At 45.3% G+C, this 15,189-nt stretch overlaps 1 long non-coding RNA gene across 1 annotated transcript in view; it reads right to left on the bottom strand.

Moving 5' to 3' along the window:
• Positions 1–505: 505 nt before the first annotated feature.
• LOC115897601 overlaps positions 506–15,189 on the bottom strand; it is a 62,504-nt gene continuing 47,820 nt past the window's right edge. Inside the window, exons 3-5 of the long non-coding RNA XR_004057354.1 lie at positions 5,356–5,731; positions 3,547–3,625; positions 506–1,173 (exon numbers count right to left, since the gene is read on the bottom strand). This is a non-coding gene — a long non-coding RNA (uncharacterized LOC115897601). The remainder of the gene's footprint in view (positions 1,174–3,546; positions 3,626–5,355; positions 5,732–15,189) is intronic.

Here is a 15,189-nt window from a genome sequence, read left to right as displayed (position 1 = left end):
AGAGGAGAAGCTGCCCCTCCCTGGTGTAGGATCACCTACCCACTGCAGGCTCAGGTCAGTCCTCCATGCCTCTCAAACCTGCCTGCTTGGTCACCATCCCCAGTGGAAACTCCTCCAGGCACCCAGTTTTTTCTACCACCTCATGTTGCTCCCTGACCCAAATTTCCTCTGCTCTCCTACCTGCCCCTTACCCCACTGTGCATTCCAGAATCCCGCTGTAGAGCAGGAATGCCCTTTGTATTAGTCTGCTCTCACGCTGCTAACAAAGACATACCCAAAACCCGGTAATTTCTAAGGAAAAAGAGGTTTAATGGACTCACGGTTCCACGTGGCTGGCAAGGCCTCACAATCATGGTGGAAGGTGAAAGGCACGGCTTACAAGGTGGCAGACGAGAGAGTGAGAGAAAGCAGAAACCCATTATAAAACCATCAGATCTCATAAGACTCACTTACTACCATGAGAACAGTATGGGGGAAAATGCTCCCATGATTCAATGATCTCCACTGGGTCCCTCCCACAACAACGTGGGAATTGTGGGAGCTACAATTCAAGATGAGATTTGTGGGGGACACAGCCAAACCATATCATTCCTCTACCCTGAACCTCTCATTCAGCTCCCTTCATCCTCCCTGCTGAGGCTCTGCTGTCCCCTGAGGGTGCCACTTCCTGACAGGCTTGTTCTCACAGGAGGGGCAGACACAGGCTGAAATTCCTCCTAATCCCCGCTGCTCCTCCTAGACCATTATGTCTTCAACTTCACATACAAAGCCCATTCTTTCAGGATCACATCCTCAGGCCAGATGGTCATATGCTGTTCCTTCCTGCTGTTGTCTTCAAAACCCTGGACATTCCTCTTTATCTGCAGAGCATTTTGGCACCTGAACGCTGGACCATGAATGCCTTTGAGTATTACAGGCTGCAAACTTGCCACTGGCTGAATCAGCCCGCACACATTATTTATTTGTTTGTAAATAGGAATGTGTATTAGCCAGCTCAGGCTGCCATAACAAAATAGTCCAGATTGAGTGGCTTAAGCAAGAGATTTATTTTCTCATAGTCCTGGAGACTGGAAGTCTGAGGCCAGGGTGACAGTAGGATTGGTTTCTGCTGAGGGTGCTCTTTCTAGCTTGCAGATGACCATCTTCTTGCTGTGTCCTCACATGGCCTTTTCTCTGTGTGCATGCAAGGGACGCAGGAATAGGAGAGGGAGAGAAAGAGAGAGAGAATAAATGAGCTCTGTCTCTTGTTATAAAGACACTAATCCTATTAGATTAGGGCCCCCAACCCATGACCTCATTTAACCTTAATTACTTCCTTAGAGGCTCTATTTCCAAACAGAGACATACTGGGGGCCAGGGCTTTGCCCTGTGAATTTTGGGGGGATGCAAGCTGATATGGTTTGGCTCTGCATCCACACCCAAATCTCATCTCAAATTGTAATCCCCACAATCCCCAAGTGTTGAGGGAGGGACCTGGTGGGAGGTGATTGGATCATAGGGGTAGTTTCCCCCATGCTATTCTCATGATAGTGAGTGAGTTCTCATGAGATTTGATGATTTTATTAGGGGCTCTTCCCCCTTCACTCCCTGTCTTTCCTGCTGCCTTGTGAAGGAGATACTTGCTTCTCCTTCACCTGCCTCCGTGATTGTAAGTTTCCTGAGGGCTCCCCAGCCATGTGGAACTGTGAGTCAATTAAACCTCCTTTATTTATAAATTACCCAGTCTTGGAGAAGTTTTTTATTGCAGTATAAAAACAGACTAATACACAAGCATTCATTCTGTAAAATAAGGTGGATGTCTTTGAGCATGCATGCCCTCTTGTTTGCTACCGTCCCTACCATTCCCTATTTCTTTCACCCTTCCTGCTGCAGTCTCTTGCATGTCTACTACGCTGAATGATCTTCACTCTCCTCTAACTCAGCAGCTAAGTTCAGCTGCATCCTGAGCCATGTTGTCACGCAGAACCTTTGCATCCCTGAAGCCAGTCCACAACCTTCTGGTTACAGTTTCCTAACTTTCTGTCCTGCTGAACTGGGTCCACTCGATCAGGTACAAAATCACACTTCTACATCTTGGGACAGTTTTTGAACCAAGAGCTCTGTTCCCCAGAGGCTCTGCCACACCTGAGGAAGACAACGAATCCAGCTCACACCCCAGAAGAGAGCATGGAAAGAACTGGAGTTAGAAAATGGATACAGTCAGGGGCAAGTAACTTAGCTTTCTGGGCCTCAATGTCCCCATCTGTAAATGGGAATATACCAATTCCTTCTTCCTAAGGTTTTTGTGTAAACTAAACTTCATGTCCATGGAAACACTTTGTGAACAGCAATCATGGAGCACAGGGAGTCAGTTGTCACCTGAGAAGCACATGTTCCCCTAATTGATACTGGAGACACCATCTCCTTGTATGGACGTATTAGTCAGGGCTCTCCAGAGAAACAGAACTAACAGGATATATATGTGTGTAAATATTATGAGGAATCAGTTCACATGCTTCCAGAAGCTTAGAAGTCCCAAGATCTACAGTTGGTAAGCTGGAGAATCAAGAGAACTGATGGTGTCATTCCAGGCTGGAGACAGGCAGGTGCAAAACCCAGGAAGAGCTGAGTTTCAGTTCAAGTCAGAAAGGCAAAAAATACCAGGGTCCCAATCCAAGCACTCAGGCAGGAGGAGTTTCCTCCTACTCAGACTTTTTGATCTTTTAAGGTCATCAGTTGATTGGATGAGGTCCCCCACCTGCTTTACTAAGTCTACTGATTCAAATGTTATCCAGAAACATCCTCCCGGATGCACCCCGGATAATATTTGACCAAAGGTCTGGGCACCCTGTGGCCCAATCAAGTTGACACATAAAATTAATTATGTGGACACAGATTTTTCAAGGTCAGGAATTTCCTCTCCTTTTGTACACGCAGTTGTAGTTGAGAATCCTAGTGATTTAAACAGCCCTGCAGGGTGCTTTGCTGATAGCCTTGGACTTTATCTGTGTCCAAGGATGACAGAATGAATGGATCCAAGACAGTAAAAGCAAGAATGTTTTGGAAGAGTGGAAAGTTTCATAGACACACTAGCAGGTGTTGGTATCATGGTTCAAATCGGTACAGCTTAATCATTATTTTCTGAGAACCAATCACAGGCAAGACCATGGGCCTGGCCCACTAGAAGCCCAGCAGGCGAGAGATGAGGGTTTTGGGATCCCTGAAGCATCCCAGTTCCATGTGCAGCATGAGTCTGCCTAAAAGCATGTTGACAGTGTGACCTTGGGCCTCTCCCTGGGCGTCAGTGTCCTCAACTGAACAAGCAGTTTCTGAACAAGGTGAGGATGTGCAGAATCATCATAAACTAAAGCCCTGAGAAATGGCAGGCAAGTTCCTTACATCTCTGAGCCTCAGTTTCCTGGTGGGTAAATGCAATGGTCATCGGTGCCCTCCTAGTTAGTGTGAGTGTTCATGAGACAGTGTCAGATGATGCTTACCATGCATGATGGGTGGCCAGGAGAATGTCACAGGTGCCATTTATTCATGAGTTTGGACATTGATACTTACTGAGGGCCTGCTACGAGCAAGGGCTGTGCCAGGGGCTGGAGAAACAACAGCAAATCAACGAGAAGTCAAGGTCCCTTCCCTGAGGGGGACAAAGAAGAATCAGCTAAGTCGATACTGAGCAGCCATCCCATGTGATTACTCATAGGCAGGTAAGACAACGCTATGGGGCCCAAAGGCAGTTATCAAACCTAGACTGGGGCTGCATCACAAGAAAGGCTTCCCAGGAGAAATGGACCTGGATCTGAATTTCAATAATGAGTAAAATTTAGGACCTAAAGACAACATAGTTAACTCCCCGTCCTGTTTCCTCTTCCACTTGTGCTGAGATAACTAAGACTTCCTTTCCTGGGGCCGTCTAATGTTAGACACTTTCAATCAACATACCTGAGAAAAAACCTCAGGATGCACTCAGGCTCACAGCAATGTCTAACTGTGTCCAGCTTTAACCTGCACTTGTGTAGAACTCTGTGATCACATGGAGAATGAAGTAGGGAGCCAAGAGAAAAGCTTCTTACATCACATATCAAAATACATTCCAGCTGGATGACAGAGGTTAGGTAAGTGTGAGAAAATCTGTACACCACCAAAACTAGACTTGAATATCTATGAAACATCTGGAGGGAGAAAAGGCTTCCTAAGCACAGCAGCACTGGAAACAAGCCCAAGGGAAAACAATGGGGAGAAGGGACGTCAGCAAATTTTGACTTGTCAAGTTTATTCACGTATTCTTCACCCATTCGACATTTAGTTATTGAGTACCTACTATGTGCAGGATGCAGAGCTATCAGCATTACTGGAACAGCAATGAAAGACAGCCAGGGTCTTTTAGTCAGCTGGTCCTCTGGCCAACTAGAGTGTGGTGCAGAAAACTTCCAGCAGCTTTGCAGTGTGCTAGAGTCATCCCCTTAGCATCTGAAAGACTTAGAGAGGCATCCAGTCTTGCAGAGCCAAGACCCTCAGTCATTAGAGTCTCTGCACTTGGAGGTGGGATGGGGAGAGGAGAAAAATAGTAGGAAAAATATTTGCAGCTAAGAGTTAATATTTTTATTATATAAAAAATTCATGGCCGGGCACAGTGGCTCACACCTGTAATCTCAGCATTTTGGGAGGCTGAGGTGGGAGGATCACCGGAAGTCAGGAGTTCGAGACCAGCATGGCCAACATGGCGAAACCTCGTCTCTATTAAAAATACAAAAATTAGCTGGGCATGGTGGCAGGTGCCTGTAATCCCAGCTACTTGGGAAGCTGAGGCAGGAGAATTGCTTGAACCTGGGAGGTGAAGGTTGCAGTGAGCTGAGATCACACTACTGCACTCCAGCCTGGACGACAGAGAGAAACTCTGTCTCAAACAACAACAAAAAAAAATACACATAAATAAGAAAAACTGAGCTTTCTGTAACTAAATGAGTAAAGGATACAATTTCCAAATTAGTAGGGAGACATAAAGGAAAATGCACCTCCCCTCCTCTGTAGCAACAAACCACATGTAAACTGAAATAAAGACGAACTACCATTTATCCTTAGCAAAGCTCTGACCATAGGAGAGTCCCAGGGCTGGCAAGGGATGGAGCAGAAATCTTTCTGCTCTTTGCCTGTGGGTTTGCAGATGGCATTGTCTAGTGGTACGACTTGTCCCTATTTAAAGGCCTTGATAAAGATGATATATTGAGGGCTTTACGTTATAGACAAGAGGGAACAACTAAATATCTTTCTCTAGAGTCCAGAGGGTTAGTTAAGAGGGATGCAGGGACTTGTCAAGGTTATTCACGTATTCTTCACCCATTCGACATTTAGTTATTGAGTACTTACTATGTGCAGGATGCAGAGCTATCAGCATTACTGGAACAGCAATGAAAGGCAGCCAGGGTCTTTTAGTCAGCTGGTCCTCTGGCCAAGTAGAGTGTGGTGCAGAAAACTTCCAGCAGCTTTGCAGTGTGCTAGAGTCATCCCCCTAGCATCAGAAAGGCCCAGAGAGGTATCCAATCTTGGAGAGCCAAGAGCCTCAGTCATTAGAGTCTCTCATTAATTTGGGATAACACACGCTCCTTGGGGACATTCGTCTAAGGAAGAGGCAGTGTCGGTGGCAGGATGTGGAGGCCACACACCTGGATGCTGGCCTTGCCTTGGCTCCTTTCCCACTGTGGTCTCGACTGAGTCACCGAACCTGCAGCTCCCACCGTCAGACCTACACAAGGGGTTAGCAGAGGAGGGTTCAGGTCCTCCTAGGTGCGAAAGCATCTGTCAAACTGACATGTTGGACAGACAAGAAGTACATTCATTACGTAGGACACCAGAGCTTCTCTGAAAGCAGGTTATCTATTTCAATTAGCAGCGCCTCAGAATCTTTCAACCCCTCCTGTTTGGGCTGCAGCATTCCAGGGGAGGGATGGGTTTCTCCTTGCAGTCTGGTGCTTGGAGAAGGACTGCCCCACGTGGTAGTGACTCCACCCTCCTTTCAGCAGTTACAGAAGTCTAATGACCTGATGGCTAATTTTGTTCTGATTCATATATTGCTTAATTAGGATTTTTACCCTGTAACAGATGGCTGTCTTCATTAAATCATGATCCATTCGCTCTGACTGGAAGCAGCTGGTTTGGGGGTAGATGGCAGTTTATTTTCTCCGTGTCAAAATGAGCCACGAGGAAAGGAATTCAGATGAAAATAATGCAGTTTGTTCCAGTTAGTTTTATCCGTAAAATTAGAAGTTTTTTTTGTTTTGGTTTTTGTATTCCCTTGAGTCTGTTAGAGGTCTGCACTATGATCTTTATAAACCTTAAGCAGTAGGGGAGTTAAGCAGGAAACTGGGTCACCCCCTGAGAGACCCCTAGAGGCAGCAGACCTTGCAGCTACCGTTCTGGTTCCCAGAGCTGGGTGTGCAGCTGCAGAGCCAGGCAGCGCCAGGCGGACCAATAGTATCACACCGAGAAGCAAATCTATGCTCTTGGAAAGTAAATAGTTCTTGTTTTTATTTTGCATTTCTTTGTTTTGTTTTACAGATGGGAGAGTAAGCGTCAGCGAGGGAAGCTCGCTTGCCCAAGAGCACCACGTGGTTTTGGTCAGCGGGAGCTCCACAGCCGAGGTCATCCCTACTCAGCAGGGACCCGGTTCAGCAGCGTCGCTATCGCCCAGACACTTGTGAGAGATGTGGCATCCACTCCCAACCCCCTCAACCTGTTGAACCAGACTCTGCCTTTTATCCAGATCCTTGGGTGATTTGTGCGCTGGCAAATTTTAAGTAACTCAGACAACTCCAATCGTATCCAAGGCAGGGTGCTGACTTGAATATGACTTTCTTGGAAGTTGTCATTTATGTAGCGCATACGAGGGACCAAGAACCTTGCAGCTTTTGCAAGGTGCTTCATGTATTGCATTTCATTTAATCCTCAGGAAAGTATTGAATGCAAAGCAGATACTTTATTCCCGTTTTGCTGGTGGAGAAATTAAGGGCCTGAGAGATTGAGTGGACTTATCCAAAGCCACAGCTGGTAGATGAGATTTAAACCCAGGTCTGTCTAAAGGCCAAGCCTGTGCTTTCAATGCTAAGCCAGTTGCTATCGTTTGAATGTGTCCCTTCCAAATTCATGTTGAAACAATCTCTAATGCAATAATATTAAAAAGTGAGGCCTTGTAGTCCCAGCTACTTGGGAGGCTGAGGCAGGAGAATGGCATGAACCCGGGAGGCGGAGCTTGCAGTGGGCCGAGATTGCGCCACCACACTCCAGCCTGGGCGAATGAGCAAGAGGCAGGAGAATGGCATGAACCCGGGAGGCGGAGCTTGCAGTGGGCCGAGATTGCGCCACCACACTCCAGCCTGGGCGACTGAGCAAGACTCCGTCTCAAAAAAAAAAAAAAAAAAAAGTGAGGCCTTTAAGAGGTGATTGGGCCACGACAGCTCCACTCTTATCAATGGGACTGGTGCCTGTATAAAGAGAATTCCCTGTACTAGTGTGAGGGAAGCAGCCCTTCACCATTCACCGTTCCTGCCATGTGAAGATGCGGTAAGAACCGCCATCTTGGAAGCAAAGAGAGAGCCTTCACCAGACGCTGAATTTGCTGGTGCCTTGACCTTGGACTTCCCAACCTCAGGAACTGTGAGAAATAAAATTCAGCTCTCTATATAAATAACCTAGTCTAAAGTATTTTTGTTGTAGCTGGAGGAACAGAGACACCAACATTATCACTAAGCACCAATGACTTGTCAACCATTGTGAGAGCTAAAGAAGTCTTCAGCATCATTCTAAATGCATTACATGCATCCCTGCTCTCTGAAACGAAATAGTCTGAAAGTGTCACTTTTTCAAAATCATAAACTTCAAAATGAATATGTGTTATTTTAGAATACAAGGAGACACATAGATTCTGAGAAAGAGTACAGAACCGTTTGTCTCTCCACTGAATGAACCCAGTCAGTGGAATTTTTAAAGTAAACTTTTAATTTTAGAATAGCATTAGATATAAAGGAAAAAAATGTGAAGATAGTACAGAGTTCCCATATCCTCCACACCCAGTTTTTCCTATTCTTAGCATCTTACATTAGTATGGTACATTTGTCACAGTTAATGAACCAACAGTGATAACTTATTATTTATTAACATCCATACTTTGTTCAGATTTCCTTAGTTTTTAACCTGTTGTGGGTTTTTTTTTATTTCCAGTTCCAAGATTCCATCCAGGATGACCCATGGCTTTAGTTGTCACGTCCCCTTAGGGTCCTCTCGGCTGTGATGGTTTCCCTGACTTTCCTTGTTTTTGATGACCTTGACAGTTTTGAGGATTACTCTCAGGTTTTTTGTTTTTTGCTTTTTGTTTTTTTTTAGATGGAATTTCACTCTTGTTGCCCAGGCTGGAGTGCAATGGCACGATCTTGGCTCACCGCAACCTCCACCTCCCAAGTTCAAGCGATTCTCCTACCTCAGCCTCCTGAGTAGCTGAGAGTACAGGCAGGTGCCACCATGCCTGGCTAATTTTTTGTATTTTTAGTAGAGATGGGGTTTCTCCATGTTGGTCAGGCTGGTCTCAAACTCCCAGTCTCAGGTGATCTGCCCACCTTGGCCACCCAAAGTGCTGGGATTAAACACATGAGCCACCACACCCAGCCTACTCTCAGGTATTCTGTAGACTGTCCCTCAACTGGGATTTTTCTGATATTTTTCTCATGATTAGACTGGGGTTATGAGGTTTTGGGAAGATCACAAGGGTCCTCACATCATACCAAGGGAGGCTGCATGCTGTTCTCACTACGCATCACTCTGGATGCTGATCTTGGCCACCGGGCAATGGTAGTGCTTGTTAGATTTCTCAATTGTAAATTACTCTTTCCTGCCTCCCCCGTCCATGCTATGCTCTTTGGAAGGAAGTCACTATGCGCAGCCCACACTTAAGGAGTGGGGAGTTGGAGAGTTATGTTCTACCTTTTTTTTTTTTTTTTCTTTTCGAGATGGAGTCTCACTGTGTTGCCCAGGCTGGAGTGCTGTGGCACAATCTCGGCTCACTGCAACCTCCGCCTCCTGGGTTCAAGCAATTCTCTTGCCTCAGCCTCCCAAGTAGCTGGGACTACAGATGCGTGCCACCACACCCAGCTAATCTTTTGTATTTTTAGTAAAGACAGGGTTTCACTGTGTTAGCCAGGATGGTCTCAATCTCCTGACCTCATGATCTGTCCGCCTCAGCCTCTGAAAGTGCTGGGATTACAGGTGTGAGCCACCGCACCCGGCCTTTTTTTTTTTTTTTTATTTTTGCTGCTCCTTGCAGAGCAGGGCTAACTCCTACTCCTAGGCAGTGTTCTCAGAGTCAGCCATGCTCTACCTTGTTAAAGGCAGAACATCTGTATAAATTATTTGAAATGCTGCATGTGAGATGTGCCTGTGATGTCTCATTCATTTATTTATTCAATCACATATTTATATCAGTATGGGCTCATGGGAAGTTATTCTATAATTTGGATTATAATTTAATACTTCTTTATTTATCACGTTGCTCAAATTGTTTGAGCATTGACCACTGGGAGCTCCTTCAGTTGGCTCCTGCCTCCCTTTGACACACCCTCATCACTGTGGGTTTCCTTTTGCACACTTCCTTGCTCTCTGACGCTGCAGGATGCTAAGATGCTCCAGGCTCATCTTGCATCCTCCTTTTCTAGCCCAAGAATCAGTCATTTCTGTAAGGGGCTGCTTTGTGGCTTGTGTCTGTGTGTGCTTTATGTAGCTGGTTGGGTTTCCCCTGACATCAGCTTCACCCCCATTACTACCTGCTGTGAGCTAATTCCCTGTGTTGAAATTTCCCTCTCCTAGTTCATGACTTCTAATCAGCTGCTGATTGAGAATTGGCAGCCTTGTCAGATCAGAGCCACTCCCACTTTGTGTTCCTTACCCTCTTCACTCACTGCACCCCATAGTCAGCCTTCTGTTGACTCCTCTCACACACCAAGCTTTCCACTGCCTCAGGCTGTCCCTCCCCCTTGGACACTCTTCCAAGGCCCCTTCTCACGCTTCACTCAGATACTTCCTCCTCAAAGAGTTCTCCTCTGACCACCCTATCTAAAAAGGGTCTCTCAGACTAATCCCTGTCTCAACACTTGTCTTCTTTAAAATTGATTTTGTTTGTCAATTGATTTTGAATCTCAGAACCTCTCCACCATTAGTCTGTAAACTCAAATGGAACCATGTCTATTTTGTCCGGGGTAATATGTTGTAGCAGTTAAAATGACGGCCTTTGGAATCCAGGTGCCTAGGTTCAGATCCTACCTCTGACACTTACTAGCTGTGTGATTTTGGACAATTCACTTAACCTCTGCTTGCCACCATGTCCTTATCTGGAAAATGGGTGTGATGATAGACTAATATATAATAAAAGGCTTAGAACAATCCTGAAATATAGTAAATGATTGCAATTCTGTGTTATTATTTTTTCCTAAGTGTTCAGATAGGCAATTTCGTTAGCTGTAGTGTCTTACTGACTGAGAGTCCATGGTGTAACAGAGCTGGACAATTAGCAGGAAGCATGCATTGCAACCACTTCAAACTGCACCTCGGATCAAACTGCTGAACACTGGACACTTGCGGTGAACGGGCACTTTACAGGCCTCACAGTGGCCGGGATGTGGAAGATCCTGTTTCTGAAAATGACACGATCCCTTAGGAACTCCTGGACATCCAGACTCCTTCAGACCACAGGGGAGTCCGTTCCTCCAAACATGCGTAGAGCATTCCTGCCCGCATCCCTCTATTTATGCTGTTCAGCTGAAACAGCTGCCACACCCATCTCTCCCTTCCATCCTTTCTGGGAACCCTCTTGTGCCTGGCACCTAGTTGGCCACTGAGCATGGGGGATGTGCAATATCAGGGCTTGTTCCTGCCCTTCCAGGGGCACAAACCTACTGCCTGATTCCTCCCCAACTGGGAGTCCTACTGGTGCATGGAGCTGGATCCCTAAATAAGCCCCTCCCAGCATGGTCTCTGGCCGTTCCTGCCTCATCTACCTGTATTATACCTTGCCTTGTATATCATTATAGTAATAACTTTATTAATACTAATAATGCACAATGCTCAAAATACTCCTTCAATCCCACCAAGTGCTTCCCAGACATCATCTCCTCAGAGCCTCATGTCAACCCTTGAGGCTGGTAGAGATGGGGCTGCACATCCTTGTTATAACGTTGGGGCTTACAAGCACCCCTCCAGCACACAGTCAATGCCCAACAAATGCCTGCCAAGTGAACGAGGGAATACACAAACACAAGAAATACTGGCTCAGGGGACTCACTCACTCTCAGCTGGTAAGCATGTGTCTGGGACATGACTCCCAGGCTTCTCCTCCGAGCCTGTTCCCCTTTGCAGAGAGATGGGGAGGAAAGGCTTCTAGGACAAATGGTCAAGCTACACGTCCACAATGGGGACAACGGAGGGACAATGTCAGGGTCTTGATTCTCTGACTACTTAAATGTTATTATTATTTAATAATAACTGTCACCCATTAAGGGGCTTCTGTGTGTTAGGTAGTTTTCCTATCCATCTTATGTCATCTTCTCAACAGCCCTGCAAGAGAGGCAGCCATATCCCTCCTTGCAAGAATGGATCAGAAGAGAGAGGTAGTGGGGAATGCGCAGCTAGTGAGGATGGAGTATTTGAATCAATATCTGCTTGCTCCAAAGCCTTTGCCATGTATACTGACTTGTCTTGTTGAAAACGGGGGCAATCTCTCAGGGTTCTACATTTGAAGCATCCAAGAGGCTCTTAGGGAGGCTGAACACACATACACACACACACACACACACACACACACACACACACACACACACCGAGACAGGGTAAGAGGAGAGAGGGGGTTTGATTAGAGTCATCGGGAGGTGAAAAGAAGATTGTGGTACTGAGATTCCTGTACCCACAGTGCACACACAGAAGCTTCCGTCTTCTTCAGCCCACTGTTCAAACCACTCTTCCATATCTCCTCTCTTAGCTCACCTTCCACGGAGCCCTGTAATTTCAGTTCTAGAAGACACACAGAAATCAAATCGTCAACTTTCCTCCTTTTACAAATAAAATAATTGAAGACCAGAGAAGGCAAAAGGCTTGTTCAAGGGTGAACAGCAACTTGACACCACAGTGGGCGGTAGGATTCATGCTCTCTGACTCCTAAGTCATCCCCCTGGGTGACCTTGATGTACACGGTAACCTGGTTTCCCCTGGTTTTACTTGGGAGTTGCCATGAGGTTTGGCATAATTCATCCCCTGTCTCATCTCTGTGCATGTCCTAGGCTTGCAGAGCATGTCCTCTGAAGATGGAGATCTTCAGCTCTTAGTCACTCAAGGACTCTCCCTTACCCCCACAGTTAGGCTTTAGAAGAAGAATGCGAAGATTTTTTTCTCGAAACTCACTCTGGATCCTCCTTCTGCATCGCCCTTTGATACTCCCCCAAATCTCGGCCAGAGCAGCGGGGACTTGGCTGCAGAGCCCAGAGCTCCAAATTACAGTTGGATCAGACTCCCTGGTTCATTAGCCCCTGGCACCCAGTGTTTGGTGGGGACAGAACGCAAGAAATGATGAATAGTCCCGATTCATTTCCAGCCTGATGGCAGTGGAGCCATCCACCTTGCCATTAAGAGAGCCCCATGCCTGGCAAGGGAGATGCAGGCAAACAGATATGAGTATTTTTATGATCCAGCTCTGGGTAAATTCATTTCAGGACCTGTTTAGTTTCAGGGCAAGCAGGAAGAGATTAAATAAGTTAATGGATGTGATAGCACTTTCTAAACTGTAAAATGGTTGTGAAAGCACTTTCTAATGGTGAAGTGTTATGTAAATGTGCGCTGGGAGGAGTGTGTGAGCCATCCTGAGAGGGTGTGTGTGCAGTGTGGGCAGCAGCATTCCTCAATGCCACCAACCTCTGCTCAACTATTTCTAGCTATTTCATTAATTTAGGTTTATAATCTTTGCTATCAAGCCAATGTTTTTTCTCCCCCTTTGAGGAACTTTCCCTTGCAGCAGGCTGGGCTGCCCTACTGCATGGCTTCAATTTAAAAGTGCATCACGCCTGTAATCCCAGCATTTTTGGAGGCCAAGGAGGGCAGATCACAAGGTCAGGAGTTCGAGACCAGCCTGGCCAACATGGTGAAACCCCCATCTCTACTAAAAATATAAAAATTAGCTGGGCATGTTGGCAGGCACCTGTAATCCCAGCTATTCGATAGGCCGAGGCAGGAGAATCGTTTGAACCCAGGAGGTGGAGATTGCCGTGAACCAAGGTCACTACACTCCAGCCTGGTTGACAGGGTGAGATTCTGTCTCAAAAAAAAAAAAAAAAAAAAAAAAAAGTGCACGCTGATGGAAGGAAGATTTTTAATCACTCCTGTCCTTAATCAAAAGTAGAATTTTCTATAAAATTAGTTAAATCTGGTAAGTCTTAGAAAATGCTGAATGACCTCATGAAGCTTTATAAAAGACAAACACTATAGAAAGAATTTGATATTTTTCTAATCAATAATTATTACTAGTGATTACATGACTGCATACGCTTGTCAAAATTTATAAATTATACACTTAAAATTGGTAAATTTTATTGTATGTAAATTATGCCTCCATAAAGCTGATTTTTTAAAAAAGGGATAAATACCCAGGGACACTGTGGCATTTCCAAACAATTATTATTAAATTTAACCTAATGCATTTCTAGGCACTGTAAGGCAGGAAGAATCTATCACTAAATTCATCTATCACTAAATTCGTGACCGAGGCCTCACAAAGACAGATTAACAAGAGAAAAGCATACAGATTTATTTCATTTAAGTTTTAGGTGACATGGGAGGCTTCCTAAGGAAAAGGAAGAACTGAAGAAATGTGTAAGGTTTTACAATTTTTATGCTAAGTTTGATGAAGACTTGATAGCTTTGGAGAAATATAATTGGACAAAGACGGTATGAGCAAATGGTGACAAACTGGAAGAACTTAGCAAGTCCTGTTCAGATTCTTCTCTGTGACCCTGTGTCTTCAAAGGTAAGAATGTTCCTTCCTTCCGGTACAGGGAGGGGCCTCTCAAAGGAGACCTGCTTCAGTGGGAAAGGGAGGCGGATGGTGAGAATGACCTTCCTGCTTCGGCCATTTTCTCAAACACCAAGGTGCCATATTTTGGGTTAGCATATCCTGAACCCATCAGTCTAGACTGTACCTTCCTACATTATTTCAAATCTTATCTTCAAAACAGACAGTCTTGAAAAGAGTCCTGAAACTTCAGGCAGGTTTGATGTGAAACTTCACATCATACCCCCCTAATAATTTTCTATTTTCTAGTTTTGCACTTCAAATTTAAAAGGCATTCTTTTCTGTCATAGCTTCCTGCTGATTACAAGAGAGCCCTTGTCTCCATTTTCTAACCCTAATCAGCTAGAAAATTCTCCCTGACTCTGCTGCCACAGTCCTCACTGGGCATATTCTCAGTGAGGAAATGTAAAGGAGGTCATTTTCAACCAGGGTGCAGGGAGAGGGTGTCCACTTTGCCAGCTGTGTTCTAGTTGGAAATTCCCAGGGATGTGTGACTTTAAAGTTAGGCAAGAAAAACATTTTCTTTGCAACAATACAGCATTGACAGTGGGTCCAGCATTTTCAGTGATTCTTGCTGTCACATGGGAACTCTTATTTCTGTTTCTTTTTTTTTCTTTTTTTTTTTTTGGAGACAGAGTCTCACTCTGTCACCCAGGCTGGAGTGCAGTGGAGTAATCTTGGCTCACTGCAACCTCTGGCTCCCTTGTTCAAGCAATTCTCCTGCCTTAGCCTTCCGAGTAGCTGGGATTACAGGTGCATGCTGCCACACCTGGCTATTTTTTTGTATTTTAGTAGAGATGGGGTTTCACTGTGTTGCCTAGGCTGGTCTCGAACTCCTGAGCTCAGGCAATCCACCTGCCTCGGTCTCCCAAAGTGCTAGGATTACAGGAGTGAGCCACCACACCCAGCCAGGAACTCTTTTTTTTTTTTTAATTTTTTTTTAATTTTTTTTATTTTTTATTTTTTTTCCTATTTTTTTTTTATTATATTTTAAGTTCTAGGGTACATGTGCATAACGTGCAGGTTTGTTACATATGTAAACTTATGCCATGTTGGTGTGCTGCACCCATCAACTCGTCAGCACCCATCAATTCATCATTTATATCATG

The sequence above is a fragment of the Rhinopithecus roxellana genome, chromosome 5 (genome assembly GCF_007565055.1).
Source record: "Rhinopithecus roxellana isolate Shanxi Qingling chromosome 5, ASM756505v1, whole genome shotgun sequence".
Lineage (NCBI taxonomy): Eukaryota > Metazoa > Chordata > Mammalia > Primates > Cercopithecidae > Rhinopithecus > Rhinopithecus roxellana.
This window is presented reverse-complemented; position numbering and strand designations above follow the sequence as displayed.